The sequence below is a fragment of the Schistocerca nitens genome, chromosome 1 (genome assembly GCF_023898315.1).
Source record: "Schistocerca nitens isolate TAMUIC-IGC-003100 chromosome 1, iqSchNite1.1, whole genome shotgun sequence".
Classification (NCBI taxonomy): Eukaryota; Metazoa; Arthropoda; class Insecta; order Orthoptera; family Acrididae; genus Schistocerca; species Schistocerca nitens.
Genome location: NC_064614.1, coordinates 303779625 through 303792242, shown reverse-complemented (window position 1 = coordinate 303792242; position 12618 = coordinate 303779625).

Here is a 12618-nt window from a genome sequence, read left to right as displayed (position 1 = left end):
CTGACTAATGTCTTGAACTTCAGCCTACTCTTCATCACTACTATATTGTGATCTGAGTCTATATCTGCTCCTGGGTACGCCTTACAATGCAGTATCTGATTTCGGAATCTCTGTCTGACCATGATGTAATCTAATTGAAATCTTCCCGTATCTCCCGGCCTTTTCCAAGTATACCTCCTCCTCTTGTGATTCTTGAACAGGGTATTCGCTATTACTAGCTGATACTTGTTACAGAACTCAATTAATCTTTCTCCTCTTTCATTCCTTGTCCCAAGCCCATATTCTCCTGTAACCTTTTCTTCTACTCCTTCCCCTACAACTGCATTCCAGTCGTCCATGACTATTAGGTTTTCGTCCCCCTTTACATACTGCATTACCCTTTCAATATCCTCATGCACTTTCTCTATCTGTTCATCTTCAGCTTGCGACGTCGGCATGTATACCTGAACTATCGTTGTCGGTGTTGGTCTGCTGTCGATTCTAGAACTTAGAACTAGTTAAACCTAACTAACCTAAGGACATCACATACATCCATGCCCGAGGCAGGATTCGAACCTGCGACCGTAGGCCCTGTGTAGAATACTTAAGTTCTTGTACACTTGACTAACCTGCTGTCTTCATGATGATGATGTCCTCAGCGCAGAAAACAGCACGCAGGTCATGGATTCTTTTTCTTGAATTTTTTTCTGAAATTAATTTTTTTCTGAAATTAACTCCACAAGGAATTGCTGCTACGAATAAACTATAAGTCATTTGGGATGCCACTCGCGTTTTTATTGATATAGACAGGAGAAACTATTCTTTATCACAACGTATTGAACATATCTTTCCACGGTCATTATATCTGGCTAAAATAACATGAAATACATCCCGCCACAGACAACATGTCTGTCTACTGGAACCGTCAGAACTGGAGAATAAAATTACATGAATCAAATACTACTATTACAGACAACATGTCTGTACCTAGCGACGGTCTGAACTGTAGTCAATAAAATTGCATGAAACAAATACTGCTATAACAGACAACATGTCTGTCTACTGGAACGGTCAGAACTGGAGAGCCGGACTGCTTGAGACACTTCGCGCGCCAAGCCAGCAAAGCGTGACCCGAACGGCACCGAAGTGCATCGGCAGTAATATCGTCAGTCTTTTGTTTTAGTAATACTTTGATTTTAATCATTTTGAAATGACTGATTGATAGCTGGCTGTTGAGAGATGTTTATTTTAAAAAATGAAGTAATTTGTATTTCAGGTTTAATTAACAATAGCAACTAAAGTTTAACGTTTTGGTGCCCTAACGCCGAACACAGCAGCCAATCACAGAGCAGCAGCATCATGCAGGCGGTCTTTCTCACGGGAATGGTACCGAATCTAACATCTGTCAGCGGTACCTCGTCCCACATTGCGTCATCTCTATGTTTCTTGCATCTCCACTGTCCTGGGAACAGCTTCCTGGAGCCTAATATGATGGCTGAATAAGCCAGGAATATTACAATTGGCAACAGTACTGAGTCGTTCCCTCAATGTGGAGCTTTTTCGTTAAAATAAATAAATAAAAGGTGGGGCACTTGAGGGTTTTGCCGGCCGGAGTGGCCGAGCGGTTCTAGGCGCTACAGTCTGGAACCGCGCGACCGCTGCGGTCGCAGGTTCGAATCCTGCTTCGGGCATGGATGTGTGTGAGGTCCTTAGGTTAGTTAGGTTTAAGTAGTTCTAAGTTCTAGGGGACTGATGACCGCAGCAGTTAAGTCCCATAGTGCTCAGAGCCATTTGAACCATTTGAACTTGAGGGCTTTGAGCTAAGATTCGGGGACTTTCGTCTGTCGGCTACCTTCTGCTGCCGACTGGTGCTTCCTACCTGACTTCACGGAAATGTGTCACAATTGTGGCAGCGCAGCTTGTGTTCCTTAATTGATTATAACTTTGAATTCGGGAGCTGTCCAGATGAGGAAACCTTGTTGCGGTTTCACTACACAGTCTTCTGCATAATTTTGCATCCGCCAGTGTTAGCGGCATCTTTTTGTAATTTCGATTGATATTTTAGAGAACTTTGCTCTCTGTCAATTTACATGCGAATTCTGTCCATTCAGTAGAGCAAATAAAACTTTCTTATACTCGCTCATTGTGACAGTGTATTCGTTGCGCACAGTCGCAATGTTTAAAGAACGAGATGAACCTGGCAAGATTTTTATCGAATCCAGTAACTTACCTTAGCTTATATGAGTTTTTAAAGTGCGGTTTTTCTGTCAGTCCTGCCGTATTGATTTTGAACTGTAATACTGTTCTGTTGCTGTGGTGATTATGGCGGGGACTGGTTCTGGACAGTTGGGGTGGTGTATTGAACTGTTAGCAGTGTACATATTACAGTCTAATAGTAAAATCTCTGAATCTTTCTTGGAAGTAATTCGCTTTAGGTCTTATAATCATTTTCTTTGGAGTTGTTAAAAGTTTAACCCTGTCTCGCGGGTCAAAACGAGGACAGTGACTCTTATTTAGGTAGGTTGAGTAGTGTATCAGAGCAGAGAATTAACCCGCGTCAGCCAATGAACTTTTCCGATGAAATCGGTAGAGCAGTGCGTCGCCTAGTTGGCGTCGCACGCCGCACATCGTCCCGAGAGCTTGAATTCTGGCTGCAGCAGCGAGTGCGATATCGCGCCACGCTGTGGAAGCTCTGAGGCACGAAACAAAGGAATGTTTCAGAGCTAAACCCTGTTTCTTTAACGACAATAGATGAGCCTCAATGAGGCTAAATGTACTACTCTGCTCGGTGCAATGAGAACTTTATTATTTTATAATATTTAACACATTTTATGTCATGTGTAAAATTATAAAAGTTTTTTTAGTGTTGGGTTTGAAGAGACAATTTGATTGGGTTGAAGGAAGTAATAAAACAATCTAAGTGTGACTGTGGACAGACACAAAAAAAATTATAAAATTGTTACTTGTTTATTTTCCTCCGTCGTAGTTTTACAAATACAGTGGGAGTAATACCGTTTTTTTGCGACTGTATAAAAGTTTATTTCGACCACATCCGTATCACTTTATATAAAGCATCTTCAGTGCCTATTGTAGCAGTTATGGTTTTGTTTACAAGGCGGTTCAACGATATCATTAATGGTTGTCATACGCGCAATGGCTTTTTTATTACTCGCGTTTATTGGCTTCTACATTATTTCCATGTGTCCTATACACAGACGTTCGATGTTTAACACACTACACTGCATTGTTTTTTTCTTCTTTTCTTGTTTACATGTTTTTTTTATATATCTATATTTGCCTTGTGTGATTACTTTCAACGGCGCGAAATGCGATGGTCTTTTGTTCGTGAGGCTGTGGTGGTATCTGCTACTCCACTGTGTTGTGTTTCTTTGATCCGACTCTGTGTGTGTGTGTGTTTCAATTATTAGTGTATTAAATTTGTTTATTATGGTACTAGGACGAGCGTTGCCCGGACTATGTGACAATGATTTCGCGGTTGCCAGAGAGGAGCTTATTTGTTATTTACTAGATGTTATTTAAACGTCTGATCGCTTATGTTTGTTTGCTCGTTTAGCCAATCATAGACAAGACAGACACACTAAACGACGAACCAAACATTAGCAACAAAACGTTATTTAAGTCAGTAGAACATTTAGTAGATAAATAATACCTTCCCTCCGGCAAGTTCATAAGCCAGGCAGCATAATAATTGGCGAACACCACCTCAGTGGCATAATAAACAGCTTAAACAAATTAAAATTTGGCACACACACACACACACACACACACACACACACACACACACACACACACACACTGAAAGAATTACACCCACTGACTCGCACACACAAATTAGGAGACGTGACCCCACTCCCTCCTTTTTTTCCAAACAAACAGAAGATCGCACATACACAAATATCGACCGATTTTATCGTATGTCTTAATAAATCCTAAGAGTCCTGCCTCAGGTGTGTCATGGAATTTCTGTAGAACATCTAAGCGCATGTGTTTAGGAATCACTGGTAGCCACCTCTTTCCAAACGGATCAAAGTTTTTCTTGCAAAGTAATCCATTAACTACCTTAAATTGTCCTTTCACATTCTCTGACCGATTTAAGGCAAGCATAATTTGAGATATCTTGGCGTCCTTCTTCTGCTCAGCAGAGAGATCCTGGAGCGCAGCGAGACAGTCACTATCTTCATCAAAGTCTTGATGGCCTTGCGCAGGGTTTCTTGAGAGACAGTCGGCATCTTGGTGCTCTTGAAGACGTAATGCCCACCTGGCGAGTCGTCCTGTTGGATCCTTAAGACCTTTCAACCAACAGAGTGAATGATGGTCTGTAACAACTGTGAATGGCCTTCCATAGAGATACTGTCGAAATTTGCACATGGCCTAGATCACAGCAAGACATTCTCTTTTTTTAGTTGCGTATCTTCTCTCGGCTTTTGCAAGTGTCCTAGAAACATAGGCTATATAAACTTCTCTTTTACATCCGAAATCTGCACCAGAACAGCACCGATCCTATACCCGTTGGTATCTGTGTATAGTTCTGTAGGTGCTCTCTCATAGTACAGATCAAGTACAGGGTCAGTCGTCAGAGCTTTTCGCAGCACATCGAAAGAATCTTGTTGAGCGCCACCCCAGATAAATTTATCATCAGCTTTTAACAACTCTTGGAGTGGCCAGGCTTTGATACAAAAGTCTTTGATAAAACGATGGTAATAAGAATATAATAAGAGGAAGCTTCTCACATCTCTAATACTTTTAGGAATAGGAAATTCCGTTGTACATCTCACCTTTTATGGGTCTGGCAGCACACCTTCGTTTGACACAAATTGCCCAAGTATTTTGATTTCTTTTGCTCCAAAGAGACACTTTCTTGGATTAAGTTTCAGTCCGCCTTGTTGGAGACACTTCAGAACGGCCCTCAGTCTTTTATATGTTCATCAAATGTCTCTGAGAACACTGTAATGTCATCTAAATAACAAAGACACATCGTCCACTTCTTGTGCCTTAGAAGATTATCCATCATCCGTTCAAAAGTTGCTGGTGCATTACACAAACCAAACGGCATTACCTTAAACTCATACAGGCCCTCGGGGGTGATGGTTCAAATGGTTCAAATGGCTCTGAGCACTATGGGACTTATCATCTGTGGTCATCAGTCCCCTAGAACTTAGAACTACTTAAACCTAACTAACCGAAGGACATCACACACATCCATGCCCGAGGCAGGATTCGAACCTGCGACCGTAGCAGTCGCGCGGTTCCGGACTGCGCGCCTAGAACCGCTAGACCACCGCGGCCGGCCGGGGGTGATGGATGCAGTTTTCTCACGATCTGTCTCATCTACTTCGATTTGCCAGTATCCCGAGTACACGTCGATGGTTGAGAAAAACTTAATCCCCTTCAGAAAATTCAGTGTATCGTCAAAGAGGGTAAATGTCCTTTTTAGTTATCTTATTAAGCTTCCAGTAATCAACACAGAAGCTCCAACTGCCATCCTTCTTCCTGATGAGAACCACTGGTGATGACTATGGGCTCTGCGAAGGCTGAATGATGTCATTTTTCATCATTTTTCTCTACTTCGTCACGAATTATTCGACATTCCGTTGCTGACACACGACATGCTCTCTGGCTTATTGATTGATGGTCTCCAGTGCTAATCCGGTGCTTCACCGTCGATTTGTCTAATTTGCTCTTCACATGCGGATTGAAGCATTCAGAGAACTCGTGAAGAATGGCAAGTAGCTTCTTCTGTTGTTCCTTAGTGAGATCTGGTGATAGTCGAGCTAGAAGATCTTGTCTCGTAGTGGTAGCGCTAATTTCGCCCACAGACTCAGCATGAGAGGTTTGTTTCTATGACGCTCAGCTGTTCTTCAATTAACGGCTCAGCGTTTGCTACGCACATGCGTCTTGGAAGGATCAGCGGTTCTCAGAGACAGTTAACTATCCACAATTCACTGAATCCGTTCTTAAACGAGACGACAGAGGCTGGGATGACCACGTTATTCTTTAGTGGTATGCTTCTCTTACATTCCACTACAAGATACATGAGTTGATGCATGACACCTGACAGTTACCTTTCTAGCGCTGACTGCAGGAATGATCACTGCATCCAGCACACATAGTCTCCACACACTCGGATGCGCATCTTCCTGTCCACAATATCTCATTTCGTTTAGCATCATCATCGAGCAACCACAATCCATAATTGCCTTAGAAGCCTTCAAAAAGTCCCACCCGAGAATGACGTCATGACTACACTCTTGATGAATTCTAAGGGCTGTTTATGGTCACTTAATATTTGTAGATACCTCTAGAATGTCCTCGAACCGAATATAGAAATTAAAATTTTAGAGACCACTGACCTACCATCAATATAAACCCGTCCAGGCGATAGCAGCGTCATCTGGCGAGGAATGACTGCTAGTTAGACACACGTACGCTGCGTGTAGTTATCAGTGAGCGTGCTGTCCGCATGTAGAATGGGGAAAACGCACGATCTGTCTCAGTTTGACAGATGGCAAATTGTGATGGCCTAGAGTCTTGCCACGAGCATTTCGGAAACTGCAGTGCTGTGCGTCTTCGACAGGTGGCGAAATAAAGGTGAAACCAAGTACACACGCTTTGGGGTTGTGCGGCCACCCCTCATTACAGATGTTGTACGTCGTAGGCCGGTCAGACTGGTAAAATAGGACACCGGCGAACTGTGGCGGAAGTAACATCTGCTGGGCAGAGTATAGATGTGTCTGAATACACAATACAGCGAACTTTCCTAACGATGGCCCTCTGCAGCCGATGACTCATGAATGTGCCAATGTTAACATCACGACATCGGCAACTACAACTAAAATGGGGACGTGACCATCGGCACTGCACGTTGGCGCACTGCCAGAGAGTTGCATGATCTGATGAATTCCGATACCTTCTTCATCGTGCCGATGGAAGGGCGCGAATCCTGCGTCTTCTAGGGGAACAGTTGCTTGACAACTGTACTGCGGGACGGAGACAAGTTCGCGGCGTCTCCATTATGCTCTGGGGAACATTCACGCGGACATCCACGGGTCCAGTGGAGCTCGTACGAGGTACCATGACGGCCAAGGAGTATCGTACACTGGTTGCAGACCACATACATCTCTTCATGATGATCATGTTTGCCGGCGGCGCCATGCCACAAGGCCAGGAGTGTGATGGAGTGGTTCGAGGAACACAAGATGAGTTCCAATTGATGTGCTGGCCTCCCAGCTCTCCAGATATGAACTCGGTCGAACACGTCTGGGTTGTGATTGAACGTGGCGTCAGAGCTTATCGCCCCCTCGACGGAGTTTACGGGAATTAGGTGACTTGTATCTGCAGATGTAGCGCCAACTCCCTCCAGCGATCTAGCAAGGTCTCACGGCATCCGTGCCACGTGTCGCCCTGTCATCCGTGCTAAAGGTGGATATACGGGTTACTAGGTAGGTGGTCATAATGTTCTGGCTGATCAGTGTATGCCATATGACTGTAAAAATACAGTACAGATGAGTAAACTATTAGTGCTGGCACCCACGGTTGAGCTGTTAAAGCAGAGAGGGTCGCAGTTAGTGAGTCGGGACGTACGGTTCACAGAGCAGAGGCAGCAGGCGGCTGCGGCCGCACAATCAACTGGAAGCGGGATGGGAGGGGGTGACGAGAGGGGGGGGGGGGGGTCCAACAGCCTCACCCACACCCACACCCACAGTTACAGCCAGCGTAACCACGCCACTGCTTGCTGCATCTCGCGGCTTCCGCTGCTGCCGGGCCGTCAACGCACATACCTGCGCTGCGTCGGTGCTCTGAACAAACGCGCCATCGCGACGTTCACACAGGCGCAGTTCATACATATCTCCAGCAACTGCTGCATTGTCCTTACGGCACGAACTCGGCGCAGTTTGGCACGACGGCTGGATCTGATCGCTACACTACTCCACAAGAAGAGTGGAGCAATCAGGCTATGACAATCGGAAACTTATCCCTAGTGCACCATTTCTGTGGGTGGTGTAGTTATGCGTTTGGGTTTACTGATTTGTTTGTTAAGGCTTTGCATCGCCAATTAAAAAATGAAAAAATAACTGCGCTACTGTGGCAACCAGTGCAATTGTGGGCTGTTGGTTTCAAGTGTACCATACAAACAGGAGTAATGAAATATGTACCTTTCCTTCATTTTTAAGTCGTGTTGATTTCAATAAACTTACTACGCGGTGATGAGGTTAAGCACAGAGATGACGGCGGGGAGGAGGGGGAGCGAACGAGATGCAAAGCTCCACCCCTTTTCTTGTATACAGAGTACTAATGCATTTCTCTTTCAGGAAATAGAATGGTAATAAATTTTATGGTATCCGTTCGTATGGTTGAAAGCATCTACTTCACTGCATCATCGAAGCATGGAATTTTATCTACAGAGTGCACTGTAACACCACCGATAAAGTTTCAAAGGTTGTTCGGGGTTATTTTTGGAGTGGACTTGTATAACGGATCCATGGTCTCCCGTAGCGCAGAGTGCGGAGTAATAATGCAACTACACCTTTTCGGTTTGTTTTCCCAATTACTTTCATTCAATTAAATGAAACTATATGGTTCCAGAGTCATTTTCAAGTCTCAAAGAAATGGTTCAAATGGGTCTAAGCATTATGGGACTCTACATCTGAGGTCGTCAGTCCCCTAGAACTTAGAACTACATAAACCTAACTAACCTAAGGACATCACACACATCCATGCCCGAGGCTGGATTCGAACCTGAGACTGTAGCGGTCGCGCGGTTCCAGACTGAAGCGCCTAGAACCGCTGGGCCACACCGGCTGGCTTCAAGTCTCAGACATCTATAATGTATGTAAGCAGAAACGCGAAGAAAATTTGCACCAATGACGGGATTCGTACCCTGATCTGCTCACAAGGCAGATGCGCTCACCGCTACACCACCCTGGCACACTGGCTTTTATAAACTGCATGGACTACCTTAGCTCGTCTTCCTGCTCAGCCCAAATTCCCGTTGCAGTTATGCAAAGCCACTGTACCAGGGTGGCGTAATGGTTAGCGCATCTGCCTAGTGAGCAGGAGACCAGATTCAAATCCCGGTCTTGGTACAAATCTTGATTCGTCGCGTCATTCTGCATATATACTTTGATTTACGTGAAAATGAAGAAGCCTGTAATACGCAATCACCAAAACAACGCAAAACACGCAGTAATGCAACAACAGTCAGGTGCAAAAGTATTGTGTTGTGGATACTGTAGCTTTGGGAACAGCTCACCGTAGCGTCGTTGAGCTCCTATACTGCAATCCGTGAGGTGCACAGCGGCCAAATATTCACTAGTGAACCTGCCCTTATTGTTGTGCGTCACTCTTAACAAACAACTCACACTGTTGGAAAAACAAGAACGAGACAGAACAGAGCAGTGCTGAACGTATATTTGAGAGTGAAGTGTAGAACGGACATTACTGTTGTCAATAGCAAATACCCAGTGTCAGTAAAAGAATTTTGTTTACAAGGAAGTAATATAGAGCATATCGTCTAAATTTGCATTTTTCTGTAGATATTTTCAGCGCAACACAGATACAAAAATAACTGTGCGTAAGAAATCAAACGAAATGCAATTACTCTCTAATGAAGCACTGGAGACCATACACTGCCTGAAAAAAAAATTAGTACACCTGGACAAACGATCCGTTGACGGCATAATCGCATGCCACCAGAAGGGATGATAGATGCATTGATGCTGGTTTCAACGTCGTCCGCCACAGATACTGTAGTGGCATAGCCACCAGAGAGCCAACTCCGTGTACCTTTAATAGAGAAATGTTCTCAGTCAGAAGGCTTAGTGAGGTGTAAGTGATTGAAGCAAGCAGGCACCCGTACCACAGAGATGCATTCGTGCTTCCTACAGCCATCTCAGCAATTCTGAAAGGAGTCAAATTGGGGCCTTCCGAATGGCGGGATGGTTCTTTAGGAGAATTGCCATTTAAGTTGGAGATGCTGCATCAATTCTGCAACTATGCTGGTATCAGTAGTAATGCGAACATTCTCACATCTGTAGACGAGATTCTGGACGCCCACGCAGCATAGACGCCTGTCAGGAATGTGGTATTGTAAGGGAAGCAATGCTAGATCGTACAGCTACCACAGCACAGGAAAGAGGACTTGTGAGCCCAGACGTGTCAACATGAACTGCTGCGAACAGGTTACTAGCAGTGGGACTACGGGCACGCTCACTTCTAGTCCGTCTTCCACTCAACGCCACAGCACTGCTGCACGGCTCGACTGGTGCTGTCAGAGGATCACCTGGAAGACGGAATGGCGCGTCATGGTCTGCATCAATGAAAACAGATTCCGCCTGCACAGAAGTTGTAATATTACACGTATTTAGGCGAGCTAATTGGCCGCCTAGTATTGGTACGAGGTAAGATACACTACTGGCCATTAAAATTGCTACATCAAGAAGAAATGCAGATGATAAACGGGTATTAACTGGACCAATATATTATACTAGAACTGACATGTGATTACATTTTCACGCAATTTGGGTGCATAGATCCTGAGAAATCAGTACCCAGAACAACCACCTCTGGCCGTAATAACGGCCTTGATACGCCTGGGCATTGAGTCAAACAGTGCTTGGATGGCGTGTACAGGTACAGCTGCCCATGCAGCTTCAACACGATACCACAGTTCATCAAGAGTAAACACTTGTATATTGTGAAGAGCCTGTTGCTCGGCCACCATTGACCAGACGCTTTCAACTGGTGAGAGATCTGGAGAATGTACTGGCCAGGGCAGCAGTTGAACATTTTCTTTTTCGAGAAACGTCCGTACTGGACCTGTAACATGCGGTCGTGCATTATCCTGCTGAAATGTAGGGTTTCGCAGGGATCGAATGAAGGGTAGAGACACGGATCGTAACACATCTGAAATGTAACGTCCACTGTTCAAAGTGCCGTCAACGCGAACAAGAGGTGACCGAGACGTGTAACCAATGGTACCCCATACCATCACGCCAGGTGATACGCCAGTATGGCGATGACGAATACACGCTTCCAGTGTGCGTTCACCGCGATGTCGCCAAACACGGATGCGACCATCATGATGCTGTAAACAGAACCTGGAATCATCCGATAAAATGACGTTCCGCCATTCGTGCACCCAGGTTCGTCGTTGAGTACACCATCGCAGGCGCTCCCGTCTGTGATGCAGCGTCAAGGGTAACCGCAGCCATGGTCTCCGAGCCGATAGTCCATGCTGCTGCAAACGTCGTCGAACTGTTCGTGCACATGGTTGTTTTCTTGAAAACGTCCCCATCTGCTGACCCAGGGATCGAGACGTGGCTGCACGATCCGTTACAGCCATGCGGATAAGATGCCTGTCATCTCGACTGCTGGGGATACGAGGCCGTTGCGATCCAGCACGGCGTTCCGTATTACCCTCCTGAACCCACCGATTCCATATTCTGCTAACAGTCATTGGATCTCGACCAACGCGAGCAGCAAGGTCGCGATACGATAAGCCGCAATCGCGATAGGCTACGATCCGACCTTATCAAAGACGGAATCGTGATGGTACGCATTTCTCCTCCTTACACGAGGCACCACAACAACGTTTCACCAGGCAACGCCGGTCAACTGCTGTTTGTGTATGAGAAATCGGTTGGAATCTTTTCTCACGTCGGCACGTTGTAGGTGTCGCCACCGGCGCCAACCCTTGTGTGAATGCTCTGAAAAGCAAATCATTTGCATATCACAGCATCTTCTTCCTGTCGGTTAAATTTCGCGTCTGTAGCACGTCTACTTCGTGGTGTAGCAATTTTAATGGCCAGTAGTGTAAATTTGTGGCACATCTGGACGTTATCGCGCGCTCAAGGTCTCAGGCCACGCGACGGCAAGATCAGCTAGGCGACCGGCCCGGAGAAGTCCAGGTGCAGAGATAAGGAGCGTGTGGCCGGAAACAAGAAAATCCCGGTACGGAGAATTTTGACGTTTAAGAGGGCAGAGAATGCTCCAAGAAATGGAGGAGTGTCAGACAAAGGCGAAAGATGGTTTCCTACAGCTCTTTGAGAGTCTGTAATAATTTACAGTCGAATATTAATGCAAATCTGAATAAAGCAGCGATCCTAGAAAAAAGAGGCGTACACAATGACACAACAATAATTTCAAAATATTTAAAACAACAAAAGTTAGTGATTTACAGCGATTAAATAATTTCATAATGATCCTCTGAGTTAACAGCTTTCAAACACTTGATGCGATCTCTACATCCCTGAAAGTCACTCGTCTGTATCTATTTTATTTATTGATCTGCGACATCTTTTGTATCTTTTTCATGACGCAAATATTTATCAGGACATCGTATACTCCACAATTCCACAGCAAATGAATACAGCGTGAGTACCTCATATTTTGTCATACTTGAGTAGTTATTTAATGAACTGCCATTGCCTTTATGTAAATGTTAACTGCAAGTGCTATTAAAAAACTGTGCTGATTTAAAAAAGGTCAGCCACATGCGTTGGCGGACTCTACAATAGTTAAAAGAACCAAAAGACGCTTCTGTCTAGAAGAATAATATTTAATGACAATGTGTGATCATTTATCTCGAACACACTTGCGCAACAATGCTGGCTTATTTAT